The sequence below is a fragment of the Notolepis coatsorum genome (assembly GCF_963971535.1).
Source record: "Notolepis coatsorum genome assembly, chromosome: 1".
NCBI classification, from domain to species: domain Eukaryota; kingdom Metazoa; phylum Chordata; class Actinopteri; order Aulopiformes; family Paralepididae; genus Notolepis; species Notolepis coatsorum.
In genome coordinates this window covers 74,981,673-75,005,330 of record NC_140165.1, presented here as the reverse complement: position 1 = coordinate 75,005,330, position 23,658 = coordinate 74,981,673, and positions in this window count along the sequence as shown.

The following is a 23,658-nucleotide window of genomic DNA, read 5'->3' as shown; positions in this document are numbered from 1 at the left end:
AAGACAGCAAGAAGGGTATAACTCTATCAGCTGAGTAACAATGTTCATCAAAGTGTTGCGTGTTACAGTGTAGGTTAGTTTATTAGGACAAGTGCATGACATTAAGGTTAGTCGGGGTTAGATTTTTTTTTTTTTTTTTTTTTTTTTTTTTATTTCAGATAATGGTTGAAGAAGTGAGTCTTTAGTCGACGGCGAAAGATTGGACGGGATTCGGCTGTCCTAACTGGGATGGGTAGTTCATTCCACCATTGTGGGGCAAGGACTGAGAATAGGCGGCTTCTCTTTGATGACCCTCCGGGAGCTTGGATAGGAGTAGATCTGAGGCGGCCAGAAGACGCAGAGCGTAGGGGTCTTGAGGGTGTGTAGTTAGAGACCATTGACCGGAGGTAGGCGGGAGCGGTTCCCTTTGCCGCACGGTATGCTAGGTCGAGGGCCTTGAAGTGGATACGTGCAGCAATGGGGAGCCAGTGCAGGTCCCTAAGGAGTGGGGTGACATGGGCTGACTTCGGTAGGTTTGAGATCAGGCGGGCCGCTGCATTTTGAATGAGTTGAAGAGGCTTGGTGGCAGTGGCCGGGAGGCCAGCTAGCAGTGCGTTGCAGTAGTCGAGGCGGGAGATGACTGTTGATTGGACGAGGAGTTGGGTGGCTTCTTTTGTCAGGAAGGGGCGTATCCTTCTGACGTTGCTCAGGAGGAATCTGCAGGTTCTGGTTGTCGCTACGAACAATGAACACTACACAACAACAACCACCAAACGCACATAGCACACACATCCACACGCACACACTCACTTTAAACAGACACACTGTAGCACCCACTCCACACACTTTATAGCACACACCCACTTTAAACAAACACACTGTAGCACCCACTCCCCACACTTTATATTTATTGATGAAGGATTGCACTACAACTCGTACACCTTACTGTAAATTGTACCTAAATTGTACCTCATCCCATTTCTGCTTTGCACTATATAGTACTGTACATTAGTACACTGCATAGTATTGTATATTATATGGTAACTCAGAACATTGTACATATGTCTATACCGAACACTGTGACCTCATTTTCTTCTTCTAAATTACATGCTATACTATGTTATTTGATACTATCTTGTCTAGCACAGTCTCTGGAGCGTAACAGTAAGAAGCATTTTGTATGAAAGTATTCTGTACTTCTGTATGACAACTATTAAAGAAACTTGAGAAACATGGGCTTAGAGCCTTATGATGGAAGCTAAATTATGTCTCATAGTGCAGCCATTTTTGGGTTGATACCATTTGTTACACAGATTTGATGCTAAATGAAACCATTTTTGACCAATCGAGAATTGATAAACATGGTAAAGAAAAATACCTCCGAAGTACCACACCAACACCTTGAGGAACATCACAGACAAATTGTACCAAAGACCTTTGACGTTTGGAGATTTCTGTAAGAATTGCATTTTTCAGCGATTGGATGGCGAGCACTTCTGTTCTGGAAATTGTTCAGCCCCCCCCCCCTTCCCTTATTGTCAATATACCTAGGAAAACCATACATTGCCAGAATGCCATAGGTCTCTAGTTTGTGGTTATAAAGTGTCATGAGGTTGTGATTATCAATTATATTATTTTGAAAGTAAAAACAGCATGCTCTCGCAAGGTTATGTATTTTCAGTGCAATAAAGTCATGATGAAATTACTTGTAATGATGACGTCACAGAATGCTCTTGTCTCCCTCTGTCTGGACTCAAAGTAACCTTCAAACGTCAGGGATGATTGCATTGCCAGGGGACCTGACCCACGGTTGTTCCCTCTCAGCTATTCATATTAGCTCTTAGGAAATCAACACAGGCTCATTCACAATGTTTATGTCGTTAAACCGACAAGGGTTGGTCAACCAATCGCTAGTTTAGTCAACCAATCGCTAGTTTGGTCAACCAATCGCTTGTTGGGTCAACCAATCGCTAGTTTAGTCAACCAATCACTAGTTTAGTCAACCAATCACTAGTGTAGTCAACCAATCGCTAGTTTGCTCAACCAATCACTAGTTTAGTCAACCAATCACTAGTTTGGTCAACCAATCACTAGTTTTAGTCAACCAATCACTAGTTTGGTCAACCAATCGCTAGTTTAGTCAACCAACAATCACTAGTTTAGTCAACCAATCACTATTCGGGTGAACCAATTCCTAGTTTAGTCAACCAATCACTAGTTTAGTCAACCAATCACTAGTTTAGTCAACCAATCACTAGTTTAGTCAACCAATCACTAGTTTAGTCACCATTCATACCGTGTTGCTATTTCTCTGAAAACGACGAGCACATCTCCAGCATTGCAGTAAGCTCACAAATATGCTTTTGTCTTTGATATGCACTACATTCACAGGTGAGGATGTCTTTCTGTGTGTTCCAATCCATTAGTCACCAAAATCCTATGACAATTCCTTGACGGTAGGCTATATGCATGGGCGGAGTTTATGGGGGTGCAGGGGGTGCATTGCACCCCCTGGTGGCCGGGGGTGAAATTGCCCTTTTTTTTTTTTTTTTTTTTTTTTTAATCAAGATTATTTTTATTTTAATAAAATTATAATAATTGTGAGAAACAAATCTGAATTCTATTATGTTTTGTTTTACAATACATTCATTTTATAGTAGTAATCATGTCACATTATAAGGCGAACCTTCTGTAGTGTGGCAGTGAAAGGGTTAACGGCAACGCGCGGCCAGCAGCAGCAGCAGCAGCGCGATACAAAGCCACTTATTCTGAGATGATAATTAATGTATCTGGATAACCAATGCACGAATTTTGTCGAGGCAGGTAGCGTTATTTCGGGAAAATTGATATCTATAGCCTGGTATATTTTTCGTCCACGAAAAATGGAGGCTGTAATAATTATTATTGCTCGAGAGTCTCTATGAATAATAATAATTAGAGCCTAAGTCAGTTAAAAATGATCCCCCGTAGTGCTGTGTGTGTGTGTGTGTGTGTGCTGCTGTACTACCTAAATAAAATAAAAAATTAGGGGTTAGGGCATTGTAAAAACGCTAAAATAATAAAATAAAGGTCAAAAAAAATCACGGGCGCCCGCTGCGCGGGCGCGCGGATAGAGTTCACCAAGCAGTCGCACCCCCTGGCGTCAAGTTCAAACTCCGCCTATGGCTATATGTCTTCATTTGATTACAGGTTACTAGAGATGTTCCAATACCATTTTTTCCTTCCCGATCCGATTCCGATACCTAAGCTTTGGGTATCGGCCGATACCGATACTGATCCGATACCAGTGCAAAAAAATTTAAATTAAATAAATTACATAAATTATAAAACTTTTTTTTATACAGCTACTGTTTTATATATACTGTTTTTTTTTAGTAATAACTATAAAGTAATGGTATTTATTCAACAACAGGTGATTGTATAGATTAGTATTAGTATCAGTAATTGAAAACTATCTCAATGAGTTCACCCACGGAAAGGTTGTTGGCACATTAGTTCCACACAGACATTATTCGTTGCTGCACTTGCTTCCACAAGGCTCTGTTTAAGTAGCAGAGGCTCTGTTGGGATTTTTGCACAATAAATATTCAACATTCTCTTTTGAGACTCCGCCTCAGACTCTTATCATTTGGCACTAAAAGCTAAACATTGTCACCGATATGGCTGTCCGCAACATGTCATTAATTGTGTACGCGAGGTGGTCGATCAGTGACGACGTTAACGTGAGCTAGGTTAGCTAGCATGAGCTACCGGTAGATGGAAAGACTGTAACGTTACTGGTGAAAATGTGATTTAACTTGGAATACTCCTTTGCCAACTTGCTGTACTTTGCTTGCAGGTCTGCAGCCATTATTGCTGGATTATGAATAGCCCCAACTTTAGCCAAGGTAACTGTTGTGAAGGGCCAGATTAAACCGAATATATATATTTATTTATATATATATATTTAATTGTATTTGTATATTCTCTAATATTCCCTGATATCCCTTGTATATTCCTTGTACAATATGCATTGAATATCCATTCTAGCCTACTGAACATCCCATAATAGTCTCCATTCTACTATTGGTCGAGACCTTGGTGCCAGGCTGCCATACCCCTCAGACCCAGTTCAAACGTACCGCTCGACATGTACGAACAAGTCCTAGTTCCGCGTAGGAATTTGGCTACCGCACCACTAATGGGACTATTTGTTCATAGTGCGTATATATACTGCGCTACTAAAGTAGGACTTTCTTTTCAGTCCAGTTTCTTACCCTCCAATAGAGTCACAGACGTAAAGCCTCCCCGCGATGCCACGTGTGGGAGTAAGGCCAAGTTCGGCCTACCATCGGTATTGAGACATCGTGTATATTAATATTTGAATAGTCATATTTGGCACTATATCGTCGAGTTGGACGTAGTCTATTAAGCTAATAATAGTCTGTTAATATATAGTGCTTCGTGCGGTGAGAATACTACCGTAGTCAGTACCCCATCGTTTCGGGCAGAGAACTGGCTGCTTACCCAGGGTGGTTGACCCTATGTGAAGCTGCACCCGAGGAGCCCCAGAGCCGACGAGCGAGTGGACCTGTATACCGGATTATTCTAGCGACGACAGCCCGCCTTCCCAGGCACGGATTATGCTTTGGATACTTTGATTATTCTATGGATAAAGACCCCCGACACTACCGTGTGTTGGAACCCCCCCCCCTGGAGAGGACGCAAGGTGAGGAGACGCTCTGCAAGACGAGGTCTCTCCACATCTCTCCCCCGTGGACCGGAGAGAGCCGGCCCACAAAGAGTCCACCTGCTTTCATCTGTGGTCCAAGGATCGCCGGCGCATTGAACGGCACTACAGTGGGTTCACCTGGGATACCCTTGGCCGGACGAGGCAGCTGGATTCTACCCCCCCCCCCCTCCTACTCCTGTCGGCTTACAAGCGACCGGATTAACCCCCTCTAGTGTATCCAGCCTATAATCATTAAAGTATCATTGCTGTTATTCCTTAACTATTCCAGGTCGTATATTTACCACCTGCGCCTTCAGAGATTGGACATTATCTATTGATATACCGACGAATACTCCTTGCCATAAAAGTGCATACTATTTCAATTCATAAATGTAATTAAGTGATTAAGTTCTTATTCTACACACCATCGCTGTGTAGGAAATAAAGACCTGTTTCTAATTCGTACATTTGTGTTGGATCCGTTTCATCTACGTGAGAGTGTTCATGATAATATATTTATGCCGTGTACTGGGTGGCCGAATATTAAGTACAAAGGTAGTGGTAGTAAGTATCATATCTAGTAATACAGTCAGGGAATTGTACCCCTCAGTTACAATTGGTCCTTCGAGCCGGAGGGTAATTAGTGTAATATTAATATAGTGTTATTAATATTGAAATGGCCTATGATGAACACTCCACGAAACGATCCTCCTAACCAACGCCCGCAGCGCGAACGACGGCTCCCTCAGTACTTAGAGGCTTACGCTGTCAGTCAACAACCTAGTCTTCTACTAACAGTAAACGCGGTAAAACTAGAAAGTAAAAGTATGTCTAACCCCAACGCCCAGACTACCCCGACCATAGAGGCCCCTACGGGCTCTAATGTAACAGACCAAGTTCACGGTGGGGACCAGTGGGAACCAGACATGACTTCACACCCCGCCAGTACTGAAGAAGTAGTCCCCGATGAGTCCCGGGAGGAATACAACGCTACCGAGAGAGAACTCGGCACGGAAGAAGACGGGGAGAGCACCGTGGAGATAGAGCTCCAAGGCTCCGCAAGGAGTACCCCGAGGGAAGGCTCCCCTATACAACCGCCTTCTCCCAGCGAGGCAGAGAGGACCCTACAGCAGGCATTCCTCGTCAGCCTGAAAGCCTCTACTGAACGCGATAGACTCCAGGGTGAACGCGATCGATTGCAGCTACAGCAACGGAGCGAAGAAGAGCACATACGCCTGGAAATAAGACGCATTCAGATGGAAGAGAATGTGGCCCGAGACCGAGCAGACAGCCAGCGAGCAGCTGCTGGTGCTCTACGGGACGCAGAGCGCGACAGACAGCAAGCGCAACTAATAGAACAGCTGATCAGACGGACAACACCCTCTCCCTCCGCCAGAGGCTCCAGGAACTCGTCTAGACACACCTCCAGGGCGGCATCCCCTAGCCGAGTAAACAACCCTGAACTTGACCAACAGACGAGGTCTATACCCCCCACAGACCACCTCCCCCCACCGGTCCAAGCGAGACCTAGCAACCGGGAAGGAGCAGCATATCCTGTGGAGAGGCTAAACCAGAGACTACAAGCACTGGATGACCTAACTGAAGACGAAGAGGAAGAGGAGGAGAACCACGCCCGAAGACAGCACAGTACTCTACCGGACCAGGAGGTCCGGTACAGCCCAGGCTATACTCCCGCGGAGCTGCGCTACAGACCCCCGACTCTATACACGGGTGAGCACGACGCACGACCCGCACCGAGGAACAGCACCTGGACAAGCGGGCCATGGTACACTGCCGGTACCAGCCCATACCAAGGAGCGGGAGGAGACTCGCCTAGGAGGCCTCTCCCCCAACGCTCGCCGATGTATCCACAGTCAGCGTCAGACATTGGCACGCCTATGGTACCCGACTTCACCCAAGAGAACCGGGCCCAGTATACAGAACTCCGCATGTGTCTGGAGACCATGTTGGTGGATGTATTGGATGAACGCCACAAATACGCCATCCTACTGCAGCACTTAAAGGTGCCCCGCGCACATAATATAGCGCTCGCCTACGCGACTTCCACCACCCCATACACAGCAGCGCTGGTAGCATTGGACCAGAGGTATGGGCGCATATGGGATTACGTGATCCAGGAGATCCGACACATCGACCGCTTACCCCCAGCAATAGACAATCGAGCACTGGACGACCTGTCCATCAGAGTGCAGTCCCTGGTAGGGATGTTGGGAGCGCAAAGAGAGAAGGGGAAGTATGAACTTTACGCCAACTCAAATGTGGAAAGGATCCTGGAGAAGCTGCCGCCCGCTCGTCAGGAGCGCTTTAGGCGGCAGAGGGACCACAGAGACCCGAATGGCCCCGAACCGAACCTCCTCGATCTAGCAGACTTCCTGGCGAGAGAAGTCAGCAGCCTACGGCTAGATACATTCGGACGGAGCACCCCTGGCTCCAGAGAAGGAACCAGACGACTAAATGATGGAAGAAGATCGGTGACTGTGATGCACCAATCGGAGTCAGTACCGAGCAGCAGGAGCCACAGTACCCCCTCCAGAACGGAGAAGTGGAAGATAGTGTGCCCCTACTGTGAGAAAGAACACTGGCTAGCGCAATGTGACTCCTTCCCCAAGCTGAACGCGGAGGAAGCAGGTCAATGGATAAAGTCCAACAAGCGCTGTTTTCGCTGTGCGCGCTCACACATGGCAGCCGAATGCCGCTTAAAGAAAAGGTGCACCAAGTGCGATGGAGCCCATCTGGACATACTTCACGACAGTAACAGACGGCGCCCTTCACCTGCACCATCCAGCCGCAAAGCGAGCGTCATGTACATCGATCCCGCCAGCAGCAGTGGAGCCCGAGTACTCCTAAAAGTAGTGCGTGTGACACTAAGCTACCAGAATAAAGTCCTGGACACTTACGCCGTCCTCGATGACGGGTCAGAGAAGACCCTGCTGCTCGCCTCCGCTGCGGCCCAGCTAGGGCTGCGGGGAAGCGAAACCCAAATGACAATTCGGACAATAAGACGAGATTTGAAGACGATAAAGGGCGAGAATGTCTCATTCTCTATCGCAGCAAGCGGCCAGCCTGAGCGACGGTACCAGATTGCAGACGCTTTCACCAGCCAAGAAATAGGACTGTCGCGGTACACATACCCCGTCGCCAAGCTGATGGAGAAATATGCACATCTGCGCAAGTTACCGATCCCGCTCATAGACAATGCTATGCCGACCCTGTTGATAGGCTCCGACCATGCAGACCTCATTGTCCCGATAGACCGGGTTCATACCGGACCCCGAGGCTGTCCTGCAGCAGTCGAGACCCGTTTGGGATGGACTCTCCAAGGCCCGCTCGCCAAATCTCTCAACCGAAGTACAGCCACTAGATGTCTCCACTCCCGAGTCACAGAGGGAGAAACCGCACTCCTGCAACACGTAGAGCGGCTATGGAGCTTGGAACAAATGCCCTTTAAGAATGGAAAGAAAGACATTCGCTCTAAAGATGACATTTACGCCATTCACCTCCTCGAGACAGGGACCAAGAGAGTCCCGGTCAACGGCGTGTTGAGATACGCCACGCCACTCCTGCGGCGAGAAGGAATACCTACTTTCCACGCCAAGACAGACGCCATAGAACGGTACCTGCTGAACACGGAGCGGCGCTTAGCCAAGAACCCCGCCCAAGAGAGTGTATACCGCGCTGAGATTGAGAAGCTCATCACAGCGGGACACGTCACAAAGATGGACATTAAAGAGGCTGACCAGACCACTGAATCGTGGTACGTGCCCCACCACAAGGTCCATCACAACGGTAAAGACCGCATAGTATTTAACTGCAGCTACCAGATCGGATCCCAAAATCTGAATAAAGAGTTACTGCCCGGTCCCACACTCGGCCCCTCCCTACTCGGCGTTCTACTCCGCTTCCGCCAGGAAAAGGTGGCCATCAGCGGGGACATTAAAGGAATGTTCCTGCAGGTGAGATTAGTAGAGGCGGACAAGCCCCTGTTACGGTTCCTATGGAGAGAGAAGCCAGGAGATGAGCACCCAGCCATCTACCAATGGGAAGTCCTCCCCTTCGGAACGACGTGCAGCCCCTGCTGTGCGACATTTGCACTACAGAAACATGTAGCAGAGGACCCAGCAGCGGACGAAGAGGTCCGACACAGCGTAAAGAACAGCTTCTACGTAGACAACTGTCTACAAAGCCTTTCAACCCAGGAAGAAGCCGAGGCTCTCCTGATTAAACTCTGCGCCTCATTGATCAAAGGCGGCTTTGATCTCAGGCAGTGGGCCAGCAGCGATCCGCAAGTACTGCGCAGCCTCTCCTCCGAGGACAAGGCAGCCAGCAGCAAGACCTGGATGGCTACAATCCCGGGAGAAGCCCAGGAGATGACCCTGGGATTGGTGTGGCGATTCAAAACAGATTCGCTTCACTACAGACACAAGCCCCTGACTACGGAGCAGGGAAGGCCGGCGGCGGCGCCGACCACCAGACGGAGTGTGTACACAACACTCGCCCGACAATATGACCCGCTAGGATGTATTCTACCGTACACCACCAGGGCAAAAATGATTGTACGAGCATTGTGGGACAAGGACCAGGGCTGGGACGACCCCATTCCCGCACACCTTGCATCCACCTGGAGAGAGTGGGAGATGGAGCTCCACTCACTCCCAGGCGTTAATATGCGCCGAAGCTACTTCCCACCCAAGGTGAGGCCAGAGACATGTAAAATGGACTTACACGTCTTCAGTGACGCCTCAGAGGTCGCATACGGATCAGTAGCCTACTTGCGGGCCCAAAACCAAGGCGGCGAAAGAGAGCTGAGAGAGAGCTTCCAAGCTATGGGCCCAGAACTTAAGACCCACCTCGCTCCAGCACAGGTTGATTTCCAATTCAACCCCCCAAACGCACCCCACTTCGGTGGCACTTGGGAACGAGAAGTGCGCTCCATAAAGACAGCCCTGTACGCAGTACTTGGGGCCCAGACTGTGGCGGAAGAAGTCCTAATGACAGTCCTCACGGAGATTGAGGGAGTACTTAACTCGAAGCCCCTCGGATATGTCTCCAGTGATGTGGCGGATATCGACCCAGTTACCCCCAACACACTCCTGATGGGGCGGCTAGATCCCACATTACCCCAGACAATGTACCGGCCTGAAGAAGCGAACGGCCGACGAATGTGGAGGTACAGCCAAGTATTAGCCGACAAGTTTTGGAACAGTTTCCTACTGCACTACCTACCGTCTCTACAGACCCGCCAGAAGTGGGTAAAGGAGAGAGACAATTTGACAGAAGGAACAGTCGTCATGATTATTGATCAATCACTGCCCAGAGCTATGTGGCCGGCCGGCCGCGTAAGCAAAGTGATCACCGGTGCCGACGGCAAGGTCCGAGCAGCTGAAGTGCTCGTCCAGGGTCGCACTTACACCCGTCCCGTGGCAAGGCTCATAGAACTGCCTCGACTCCCAGACACAATCGATGATGACCATGACCCTACAACCCTATGACTTTGTGAAGTTGACTGACCCCTACAGCAAACCCTTATGTGTAAATAGACAACGCGATTAATCTGTCTCTGTTTAACTGATTAGGTCTGGGACCTATTCAGGGGGTGGCTGTTGTGAAGGGCCAGATTAAACCGAATATATATATTTATTTATATATATATATTTAATTGTATTTGTATATTCTCTAATATTCCCTGATATCCCTTGTATATTCCTTGTACAATATGCATTGAATATCCATTCTAGCCTACTGAACATCCCATAATAGTCTCCATTCTACTATTGGTCGAGACCTTGGTGCCAGGCTGCCATACCCCTCAGACCCAGTTCAAACGTACCGCTCGACATGTACGAACAAGTCCTAGTTCCGCGTAGGAATTTGGCTACCGCACCACTAATGGGACTATTTGTTCATAGTGCGTATATATACTGCGCTACTAAAGTAGGACTTTCTTTTCAGTCCAGTTTCTTACCCTCCAATAGAGTCACAGACGTAAAGCCTCCCCGCGATGCCACGTGTGGGAGTAAGGCCAAGTTCGGCCTACCATCGGTATTGAGACATCGTGTATATTAATATTTGAATAGTCATATTTGGCACTATATCGTCGAGTTGGACGTAGTCTATTAAGCTAATAATAGTCTGTTAATATATAGTGCTTCGTGCGGTGAGAATACTACCGTAGTCAGTACCCCATCGTTTCGGGCAGAGAACTGGCTGCTTACCCAGGGTGGTTGACCCTATGTGAAGCTGCACCCGAGGAGCCCCAGAGCCGACGAGCGAGTGGACCTGTATACCGGATTATTCTACCGACGACAGCCCGCCTTCCCAGGCACGGATTATGCTTTGGATACTTTGATTATTCTATGGATAAAGACCCCCGACACTACCGTGTGTTGGAACCCCCCCCCCTGGAGAGGACGCAAGGTGAGGAGACGCTCTGCAAGACGAGGTCTCTCCACATATCTCCCCCGTGGACCGGAGAGAGCCGGCCCACAAAGAGTCCACCTGCTTTCATCTGTGGTCCAAGGATCGCCGGCGCATTGAACGGCACTACAGTGGGTTCACCTGGGATACCCTTGGCCGGACGAGGCAGCTGGATTCTACCCCCCCCCCCCCTCCTACTCCTGTCGGCTTACAAGCGACCGGATTAACCCCCTCTAGTGTATCCAGCCTATAATCATTAAAGTATCATTGCTGTTATTCCTTAACTATTCCAGGTCGTATATTTACCACCTGCGCCTTCAGAGATTGGACATTATCTATTGATATACCGACGAATACTCCTTGCCATAAAAGTGCATACTATTTCAATTCATAAATGTAATTAAGTGATTAAGTTCTTATTCTACACACCATCGCTGTGTAGGAAATAAAGACCTGTTTCTAATTCGTACATTTGTGTTGGATCCGTTTCATCTACGTGAGAGTGTTCATGATAATATATTTATGCCGTGTACTGGGTGGCCGAATATTAAGTACAAAGGTAGTGGTAGTAAGTATCATATCTAGTAATACAGTCAGGGAATTGTACCCCTCAGTTACAGTAACGTTAAAACTAAAACTTTAACGTTAGTTAACGCTAGCTTTCGGTTAGCTGTTCAATGCTAATAACACCACCAAGCGAACCCATCAGAGCTCCCCGTCAACAGCGCTCTGTCAGGACGATGGCATTTTAAGAAAGTATCTGCTGTTAAAATGACAAATGGCATTGACACTTTAATTCACGGTCGGTTAAAAACACGTTTGTTTTATAATGCTCACTCAGCAGACCGCAGTGTTGTTGATAAATTACGTCATATGGTATCGGAGCGCAGAATTAGAGGGTACTCGCCGATACCGATACCAGCATTTTAGGCAGTATCGGCGGCATTTCCGATACTGGTATCGGTATCGGAACAACTCTACAGGTTACCTTGCATGTTGTAGTTTAGATTAAAGGTAGACTCTGTAATGTTGTCAAAACAGCTACCTCTAGGCAAAAGAGCCCCGCTTGGTGTTGAACTTTGTTTACATTTTTCATTTTGGTCTGATGTGCGGGTTGGAGTTGAGTAACTGTGTGTTTGCCAAGAGGTCGCTGTTTATTATTTGCAAACGTTAAACGTTATGCACTAATTAAGGAGACAATTAATGACAACTGTGGTCAAAGAGGTAGCTATGCCAGATTTTCTCTAAGACTCATGTCATAAGATATACTTATAGCGGCCTCTGCCTGGGTCCGCTTCCAATGGTAGTCGGGGAGTGATTCCGTACGCGCTCCATCCAAATAATCGTCTCCACACCTTGAGTTCCGTTATCAGATACCAACGTGATATCCGATTTATTTAGAACATTTATGGGTTACATGGGAGAGGTGATCAAAGCGATCCTATTTCCTATAATGGTTCAGAGACTATCTAAAATGTTCTAAACGATCCTAAGCGTCCTAAAGCGGTCAGAAAATGATATGCTTTCCCCGTGGCTACAGCCCCACAGCTGGTTCCTATCACCCATTTAATGATCTCCGCCGCGCTGTGGTGATCCACCTGACAGGTGCAGGTGATCCACCCACAGTACAACAGAGTCCACCCAACTGGTTACACAGATAATCATAACATTCCCATAAATCATATCCTTCTATTGGAAAGGACCCCAGGTGGTGAGAGCAGGCAACTGTACCTCCTCATCCATCACCCTCAACATAGGGGCCCCCCAGGGCTGTGTTCTGAGTCCCCTCCTCTACTCCCTGTACACACACGACTGTGTGGCTCAGCGGAGTAGCAATACAATCATCAAATTTGCTGACGACACAGTGGTGGTGGGCCTGATCTCTGCCAACGACGAGAGGGCCTACCTGGAAGAGGTCAAGGTCCTGGCGGGATGGTGCTAGGAAAACAGCCTCTCCCTGAACGGCAGCAAAACAAAGGAGATGATTGTGGACTTCAGGAGGTCGGGGGTCAAGGACTACAGCCCCCTCAGCATCGACGGGGCACCGGTTGAGAGAGTCAACAGCTTTAAGTACCTCGGAGCCTACATATCCGAGGACTTGACATGGACCACACACATTGACAGTGTTGTGAAGAAGGCACGACAACGCCTCTACTTCCTCAGGCGCCTAAGGAAGTTCCAAGTTAGTCAGAAGATCCTTAAGAACTTCTACTCATGTACAATAGAGAGCATCTTGACCGGCAACATCACCTCCTGGTTTGGGAATAGCACTGCACAAGACCGAAGCAGACTACAAAGAGTGACACGTTCAGCCGAACGCACAATTGGAGGGGGGCTCCCCACCCTCCAGAACATTTACAACAAGCGTTGCAAGGGCAAGGCTAAGAGAATCATTAAAGACTCCAGTCACCCGAACAACTGCCTCTTTGAACTGCTGCGGTCAGGCAAGCGATACCGGAGTCTCAAGGCGAGCACAGAAAGACTCAGAAGAAGCTTCTATCCCCAGGCCATCAGGCTGCTAAACGAACAATGAATGAACACTACACAACAACAACCACCAAACGCACATAGCACACACATCCACACGCACACACTCACTTTAAACAAACACACTGTAGCACCCACTCCACACACTTTATAGCACACACCCACTTTAAACAAACACACTGTAGCACCCACTCCCCACACTTTATATTTATTGATGAAGGATTGCACTACAACTCGTACACCTTACTGTAAATTGTACCTAAAATTGTACCTCATCCCATTTCTGCTTTGCACTAGATAGTACTGTACATTAGTACACTGCATAGTATTGTATATTATATGGTAACTCAGAACATTGTACATATGTCTATACCGAACACTGTGACCTCATTTTTCTTCTTCTAAATTACATGCTATATTATGTTATTTGATACTATCTTGTCTAGCACAGTCTCTGGAGCGTAACAGTAAGAAGCATTTTGTATGAAAGTATTCTGTACTTCTGTATGACAACTATTAAAGAACTTGAACTTGAACTTGAAATAATAATAACAATAATGATAATAATAATACTAATAATAATAATCTATAACAAAAACACTCATTTGGCCTTTACAATACTATTTTCGCAAAGTGTTTGAATAAGTAATATTATGTACTCATTTGTAAAACATATACATTGTGGGTGACAGTGTCTCGGGAAGTGGAGCCCCGGTTCGATTCCCACTCCTCCCGGGCAGCGTGTCGAAGTGTCCTTGAGCAAGACACTTAACGCCTAATTGCTCCCGATGAGCAGGTTGGCACCTTGCATGATTGCCTTCGCCGTCGGTGTGTGAATGTAAATGGTAAATGGCTGCATTTATATATAACAGCTTTTATCCAAAGCGCTTTACAATTTGTTCCTCACATTTGACCCGTTCACTCACACATTCACACACCAACGGCGGAGGCGACCATGCAAGGTGCCAACCTGCTCATCAGGGACACTTCAACACGCTGCCCGGGAGGAGCGGGAATCAAACTTTGATTGCCAGACGACTGGTCTACCTCCTGAGCCACTGTTGCCACTGTGTGAGTGAACGGGTAAAATGTGAGTAACAAATTGTAAAGCACTTTGGATAAAAGCGCTATATAAATGCAGCCATATACATTGTACATTGCCTATACCAGGGGTGCCCAACCGTTTTTGAACCAAGATCTACTTTTTAATTTACCACCTAGCCGAGAGCTACCAGCCAAAATTGTATATTGTAAGCCATCATTTGAGGCTTTATAAAAGCAGCATAATGAATACAAATCTGTCAGTGCCGAGTCCGACCTCATCTTAAAGCCCAACCTCTAGGTTAAACCCTACTGATCAATGATGGGTAGTTTACATCATTGGTATATAATTTCATTATTTATTTTTTTCCATTTGACACCGGAAATGCCACTCTGAAAGAGTTAAAAAGGTCCACGCACGAATAACATGCACGCGCGAATAAAAAAAGCTTATCAAACGCCGCAAAGCTCCAGAAATGACACGTGAAAAACTGCAGACCACTGATTGGTCAGAAGAGAGACGCGTGACGTCACTGTTTGGAGAGTCTGAACGAAAACAGAACGCCGCCATCTTTAATGTCTCGCGTAGGATGTCTTTTGTATGTTTGCAGCAAGAAACAAGTGCAATAAAAAAGGATACAGTCACTGTGTATTCTGCCTCATTTATTGATGAAACAAAACCGACATCAACACAATTTGCCACCGAGCGGAGAGTTTAGTCTGACAAAAAGATCGCTGATTAGTTACGCTTGTTGTTGGGGGTTAGGGACGTAACGTTAGTTAGCCTAATGCTAACGTTAGCAGATAGACACGAGAGGCTATCTGTGTAGAATAGACACAATGAGGTAACGTTAGCGTTAGCATAATAGACACAACGAGAGTCTGGTTAATGTTGTTATTGATTGATTGAATGAAAACTGTGTTTTACTCTGGCTTGCCAAGCTCATCATAGCCCCTTTCGTGACTGATGCACCGAGTGAAGCTTGTGGACTCGACAACAGCGAGCCCGCAGCGCTAGTTAGCTCATAGCTATCGTGTAACACTAGCCTTTGCGGGCTCGGGCGCCCTGCGGCTGCCGCCGCCGTCGCGTCCATGGGCCCCCCGGCAGGGCACCCGTGGGGACGGGTCGGGGTGTACAGAGAGGAGAGAACCATTTTGGGTCGGCCGTTCATGCCGGCCAGCGAGCCGGATGTCGGGATATGTTGTTAGCACAATAGCTACCAAGCTAAGCTATGTTATCTACTAACGTTATAAACACAATATGTGTACAACGACGACACAATGATTTACATTATTACAAATATGGTAACGTGGTTGTGGCTTTTACAAATAGTGGTTAGCTTTAGAGATGGATGGATGGCTATAATCATGGAGCAATAGTGAGGTGAAACAGATACATTTCCATTCGGCTAGCAGTAGCAAGCATATATCTATGGTAGCAAGGCTCTCTGCCTGCCACTAGCTGTGTGACTCTCAGCGCCCCCTGGAGAGCCCCCTGGTGACCAATACCTGTTGTGACGACATTACACGTGCACGTTATAAACCATTGATTAAAATATGCATGTGCATGTTGATTGTGTTGGGCAGACAAAATGTTTTGATAAAAACGCTAAAACTGGGTCAATTTCAATACTTTTTTTTCCAATTCTTCATGAAAGTCACTGTTGGCCTAGTCCACATTGTTTATTGAACAAAAATACAACGTGGAGGTTGACCTTTAAATAACAAACAGCATTGCATGTTGTAGTTAACAAGGAGAGGCAGAGTTGATTTTCAAAAAAATTTAAAATAAATACAAAATTTATAATCTAATTTTATTAATCGAGATCTACTTGAAATCAGCCCGCGATCTGGTTGATCGACTGGTTGGGCACCACTGGCCTATACAATATGTAAATATATTACTTATGGCTATAACTAAGGCTGTCAAAGTTAACACGTTATTAACTCAGGTGTATTATTGATACTCTCATTGATACTATGTTTGTTTCTTGACTCAAAGTGTGTGGGTGTGTGAGAGAAAGAGAGAGAGAGAGAGAGAGAGAGAGAGAGAGAGAGAGAGAGAGAGAGAGAGAGAGAGAGAGAGAGAGAGAGAGAGAGAGAGAGAGAAAGAGAGAGAGAGAGAGAGAGAGATAGAGAGGGGGGGGGGTGAGAGAGAGCTGGGAGAGTGTGTGTGTGAGAGAGAGATAGGGGGGGTGTGTGAGTCCTCAGCCCTTGTGTGGGTGAATGTAACGAGTTCCTAACGTTTTCTTTCCCCTATTATTTCATGCACACTTTATTAATTTTTTTAAGTTATTTTGTGCATCACTCTGTTTTGAATTTGATGCAAATTTGCAATGCATGAGGGTCATCCTTTTGTGTTAAATGGCTGCATAAAGCAAGCATTTGTCGACTCTCATGTTGGTAAGAGTATTAAAACTTGAAAAAGATCAGTTTAAGGTAGATTTAGAACAGATAAAAAATATGCGATTAATTTGCGATTAATCGCGACTCTCGAGTTAACTATGGACAATCATGCGATTAATCAGATTAAATATTTTAATAGATTGACAGCCTTAGTAAATATATTACTTATGGCTATAACATAATGTACCTTATGTAGGTTTTTTCCTCTGGTCGATTAGTACATTATTTACATCTTTTATTGTTTGGCAGCAGCCGAGTTTGTTTGTGGCAGTTGCTTATTGCTGATGCTGTTTGACATCTTGGCTGGAGTATTATCTGCCGCGTTGCTGACGTGCCTCGCTTGCTCTGATATCTCCAAAGGCAGCTCACGCTTTGGACGGCCGTCAACATCTCCCTCTCGGAGAGAGAGAGAGAGAGCTCAGTCGCGTCGACTCACAGAGCAGAGAGTCGGAAGAGAGAGGCCTGACGACGCAGCAATCCGAGCGTTGACAGATAGATACCGGAATTAAATGAAACGTGCCGCCGCGGTAATTAACGCTGGCAGATCGCCGTATGTTCACGTTCATAAAACGACAGGCATGTCCTCTCGTCTGCTAGTTTATAGTTTTCACATTATGCCGAGCCATAAACCTTGTGAATCCACGATATACTGTTGATTTAATCTCTAGCCTCGTATCTCTCTCACCAGAAAGTGCCAAGTCACCATTTCCAGTCCTCCATGGCGCGAGCCGCGGTCGGGTTATGTGCTTATCGAGAGGCGTCTTTCTGAGCCCCTTGTTTGTAACGTGTCAGCAGCTATGTTTGTGATAACTATCCGCAGAGGCAGGCACAGGGTCTTAACCGTTATGGGCTCACATAAAAGACAATTCCTCTCATATTGGCCTTTTTTATTGTCCTCTGTACGATAGGGGACCAGAGGTATAGTCTATATTGTGTGGCATATGGAAGATGGATCGGGTGTCATGCCAGCTCGCTCTGGTTGGGCTGTGTGGAATAATTGTATATCCCCCCGCCATCCCAATTGTAACCCCCCCCCCCCCCCCCCCCCCCCCCCTCCCACAGACAGCCTACTGTATACCCCTGTCTACCCTCCCCCATCCACCCACCTATCGTCTCCCACTAACTCACCCCACCCCCCTTCCTTACCTCGTCCCCCTCACCTGAAACCCATACCTAGAGCCATATGAAATCCGTTTAATTTTTTTCCAAATTCCATTGAATTTCTTTCCAAATTCCGTTTTTTCCGTTTTAATATTTCAGAATTCTGAATTATTTTGCTTTGTACGCTCATTTTACCATCAGAAATAGTGTCTAATAAGTGGGAATGAATAAATGTCCACAATTTAATAAGATATAACAGTCCATTTAATAGGGCTGTCTTAAATACTTCGAAGCTTCGTTCGATGGGCATGGGATTCGAATATGAAAATAAATTTTGATTATTTAAAAAAAATAATAATAATTATATATATTTTTGCAAAATCAACTCTGCCTCTCTTTGTTAACTACAACAAGCAATGCTGTTTGTTATTTAAGATGAGGTCGGACTCGGCACTGACAGATTTGTGTTCATTATGCTGCTTTTATAAAGCCTCAAATGACGGCTTACGATATTTCATGAAAGCAAAGTGTTTTTTTTGTCTAAGATTTTAAAAGGTTTAAACTTTACAGCACTGACAAAGTTGAACAAAGTGATGTACAAGTCCCACAACATAAAAAAAAAAGTAAAAAAAAAAAAACGTTGTTTTTTTATTAGTTTTTTTATAGTTGATTCCATTTGTATTGCTCAATTCCGCGATTCCGTCCGCGATTCCGTGATCGCGGATTCCATATGGCTCTACCCATACCCCCCCCCCCCAGCTCCTTCTCCTAAATACAACCCCTCCCCCCTCATAGAACCACCCTCCAACCCCGATCTAGGGCCAAGCCTACCCTCTCCATCCCCTAACTCAGACCCCCCCCCCCCATACAATCCAATTGTCCCTCTTCTTTGACCTATATAGACCATAATTATTTTTTTCATGTCTGGTCATTCTTAGCTTGGTGTTATTCACCGTCAAAGATGAAAAAAGAAAAAAAATATATTCTCCTTTGGTTCATCACAATTTTCTCAAGCCTAGTAACAGACACAATATTTCTGACACTGGGAATACATTCCCTGAGATCAATAGATGCCGATCCAATCGCATCGGCGACCCAAAAATGCATGTGTGTGTGTGTGTTCCTGTGTGTGTGTGCCGCCCATTGCATGTGTGTCCTGCATGCCGAATAAAGACTTCTAAAAAGTCCTGCATTATTATTATTATTCTTTGACCTATATAGACCACCGTTTTTCCCTTGTGAGAAGAGCCCGTTTAGGGGCTTTTCGCCGGGTCTCTCCACGCCAATTCTCCTGGTTTCCATGTAAGCTAATCAACTTTACCTTATCAACTGAGTTCACCTGATTGTCTACATTCATTGATCGGGTTCAATTCCCTAACAGCTGCTAGTTTAGCTCAGAGCACTCGTATAAGTTCACTGGTTGCTAACGCTAACACATGAGGCTTACCCAGCACGGAGCTAATGTGTGTGGCTTAAAAGGCAGGTAATTAAGCTAGCATGTTGTTACATGGCATATGATGGCTTCAAATCTCTAAGCGTAGCTGCTACCAATGCTGATAGATGTGGTTAGCTCAGTATGGCTAAGCCACTGAACGTTAATTAGTATTCTACAGGGCATGCAGCTAACTCCAGGTCTAGCTGGCCTCTACATTCAGTATATTCTACGGGCCATGCAGCTAACTCCAGGTCTAGCTCGCCTCTACATTCAGTGTATTCTACAGGCCATGCAGCTAACTCCAGGTCCAGCTGTCCTCTACATTCAGTGTATTCTACGGGCCATGCAGCTAACTCCAGGTCTAGCTGGCCTCTACATTCAGTGTATTCTACGGGCCATGCAGCTAACTCCAGGTCTAGCTGGCCTCTACATTCAGTGTATTCTACGGGCCATGCAGCTAACTCCAGGTCTAGCTGGCCTCTACATTCAGTGTATTCTACGGGCCATGCAGCTAACTCCAGGTCTAGCTCGCCTCTACATTCAGTGTATTCTACGGGCCATGCAGCTAACTCCAGGTCCAGCTGGCCTCTACATTCAGTGTATTCTACGGGCCATGCAGCTAACTCCAGGTCTAGCTGGCCTCTACATTCAGTGTATTCTACGGGCCATGCAGCTAACTCCAGGTCTAGCTCGCCTCTACATTCAGTCGCTGTAGTAGCGCTACGCGAAGCTAGCAAGGCTCCAGACAAAGCAATTTGCTGGTTAAACGTTATCGGAGCAGCCCGAGAAAATGAGCGGTAATGCCCCTTACATATCTCCCCTTACTTCTCTCTCTCCACTGATCAGGGAGCGGTCACGCCACATTGGGTCCAGTAATGGTGTTTTGTCCTGCCTTCTTGGTATTTAAATGAACAAAAGAAAATGCCAGGCGTGTGTGTGTGTGTGTGTGTGTGTGTGCGTGCGTGCGTGCGTGCGTGCGTGCGTGCGTGCGTGCGTGCGTGCGTGCGTGCGTGTGTGTGTGTGTGCATATGTGCATAGGTGATCTTTAGCCTGGTGAAACAAGGGGCACAAGTATCAATGGTACTAAATTCTAAAATAAATAAAGCATTTTGGCCCTATAGATCAGATTCTTTCATGCAACCTTTATTTAATCCTAAGGGACATTGTAACTGAGGGGTACAATTCCCTGACTGTATTACTAGATATGATACTTACTACCACTACCTTTGTACTTAATATTCGGCCACCCAGTACACGGCATAAATATATTATGATGAACACTGTCACGTAGATGAAACGGATCCAACACAAATGTACGAATTAGAAATAGGTATTTATTTCTACACAGCGATGGTGTGTAGAGCAAGCACTTAATCAAATCAATCACATTTATGAATGGGAATTAGTATGCACTTTTATGGCAAGAGTATTCGTCGGTATATCAATAGAGAATGTCCAATCTCTGAAGGCGTAGGTGGTACATATACGACCTGGAATAGTTAAGGAATAACAGCAATGGTACTTTAATGATTATAGTCTGGATACACTAGGGGGGGTTAATCCGGTCGCTTGTAAGCCGACAGGAGTAGGAAGGGGGGGGGGGGGGGGGGTAGAATCCAGCTGCCTCATCCGGCCAAGGGTATCCCAGGTGAACCCACTGTAGTGCCGTTCAATGCGCCGGCGATCCTTGGACCACAGATGAAAGCAGGTGGACTCTTTGTGGGCCGGCGTCCTCCGGTCCACGGAGGAGAGACGTGAAGCGACCTCGTCTTGCAGAGCGTCTCCTCACCTTGCGTCCTCTCCAGGGGGGGGGGGTTCCAACACACGGCAGTGTCGGGGGTCTTTATCCATGGAATAATCAACGTATACAAAGCATAATCCGTGCCTGGGAAGGCGGGCTGTCGTCGGTAGAATAATCCGGTATACAGGTCCACTCGCTCGTCGGCTCTGGGGCTCCTCGGGTGCAGCTCCACGTGGGGTCAACCACCCTGGATAAGCAGCCAGTTCTCTGCCCGAAACGATGGGGTACTGACTACGGTAGTATTCTCACCGCACGAAGCACTATATATTAACAGACTATTATTAGCTTAATAGACTACGTCCAACTCGACGATATAGTGCCAAATATGACTATTCAAATATTAATATACACGATGTCTCAATACCGAGGGTAGGCGAACTTGGCTTTACTCCCACACGTGGCGTCGCGGGGAGGCTTTACGTCTGTGACTCTATTGGAGGGTAAGAAACTGGACTGAAAAGAAAGTCCTACTTTAGTAGCGCAGTATATATACGCACTATGAACAAATAGTCCCATTAGTGGTGCGGTAGCCAGATTCCTACGCGGAACTAGGACTTGTTCGTACATGTTGAGCGGTACGTTTGAACTGGGTCTGAGGGGTATGGCAGCCTGGCACCAAGGTCTCGACCAATAGTAGAATGGAGACTATTATGGGATGTTCAGTAGGCTAGAATGGATATTCAATGCATATTGTACAAGGAATATACAAGGGATATCAGGGAATATTAGAGAATATACAAATACAATTAAATATATATATATAAATAAATATATATATTCGGTTTAATCTGGCCCTTCACAACAGACATGGTGAGCGCTCATTTTCAACAATGCCGAGATTACATTAGGCAAATACATAATTGCAAAAACAAGAAAATTACACACAAACAAAATCAACACAATAGATCAATTAAACAAGAATGTCATTAAAACTATTACTTAAAAACGATTATGTTCAGAAGATAACCTTTCAAAAGGTCCAGTCAGACAACTTTTTCTAGATGACAACGGTGCAGGTTATCGGTAGTTAACGTTTCACTTAATGATGACGTATGCTTGTTATTAAGAGGTCATGTGGATCTTATTTGATTATTAAAACATCAAGTTAGATTTTCTTCAGATATGAACTTTTTCAACAAGATACAAGATACCAGATTCCTTTATTGCCACACAACCAGGTCGTGGTATTTTTGATCGGTACAGAGTGTATTGAGCTCTACAGTACATAAAACAGGAACATAGATACCCCCCCCCTTCCCAGCAATGGATACATAATACAGCACAACATGACACAATAAATACATAAATACAGCACAGCACGACACAGCACAACACAACACACGGAAGAGTCTAGTCCATCAGGTCAGGAGCTTGGTTAGTGTAAGGGGGGGAGGGGGAGAGGGGGGCCAAGGGAGTTCAGGGTCCAAATGGTGGTTGGGAAGAAGCTGTCCTTGAAACAGGACAACAGTGTGTTTTAAGTCACAATTAATCACACAGACACATCCAGGTACATCCAGGTACATCCAGGAGTGAGACCTTTCCTGCTCTCCCCCCAGATACGGCAACCCCTACCCTCCTTTCAGCCCTCACAACCTCCTTCGACACGCTCTGTCCCCTCTCCGAGAAGCCTGCCCGCCGTTCCCCACCCAGTCAGATGCAGTGAGAGAAGAAAGATAGGAAGTATAAAAAGACACGCCTCACTGGTGACCTCACTACCTATCACAACCTCTCTATCCAAAGCGCTTTACAATTTTGTTCCTCACATTTGACACATTCACTCACACATTCACACACCGACGGCGGAGGCGACCATGCAAGGTGCCGAGCTGCTCACCGGGAGCAATTAGGGGTTAAGTGTCTTGCTCCGGGAGAAGCGGGAATCGAACTGGGAACCTTGCGATTACAAGACGACCGCTCTACCTCCTGAGCCATGGTCGGACGTATTTAATGTGTGGGACGGTGGCACAATGGCTCGGAAGGTAGAGCAGACGTCTGGCAATCCGGAGGTTCCCGGTTTGATTCCCGCTCCTCCCGGGCAGCGTGTCGATGTGTCCTTGAGCAAGACACTTAACCCCTAATTGCTCCCGATGAGCAGGTTGGCACCTAGCATGGTTGCCTCCACCATCGGTGTGGGAATGTGTGAGTGAATGTGTGAGTGAATGGGTAAAATGTGAGTAACAAATTGTAAAGCGCTTTGGATAAAAACGCAACCATTTAAATTGGTTACACTGCTGTCTGTCTCACAGCAAGAAGGTTGTGGGT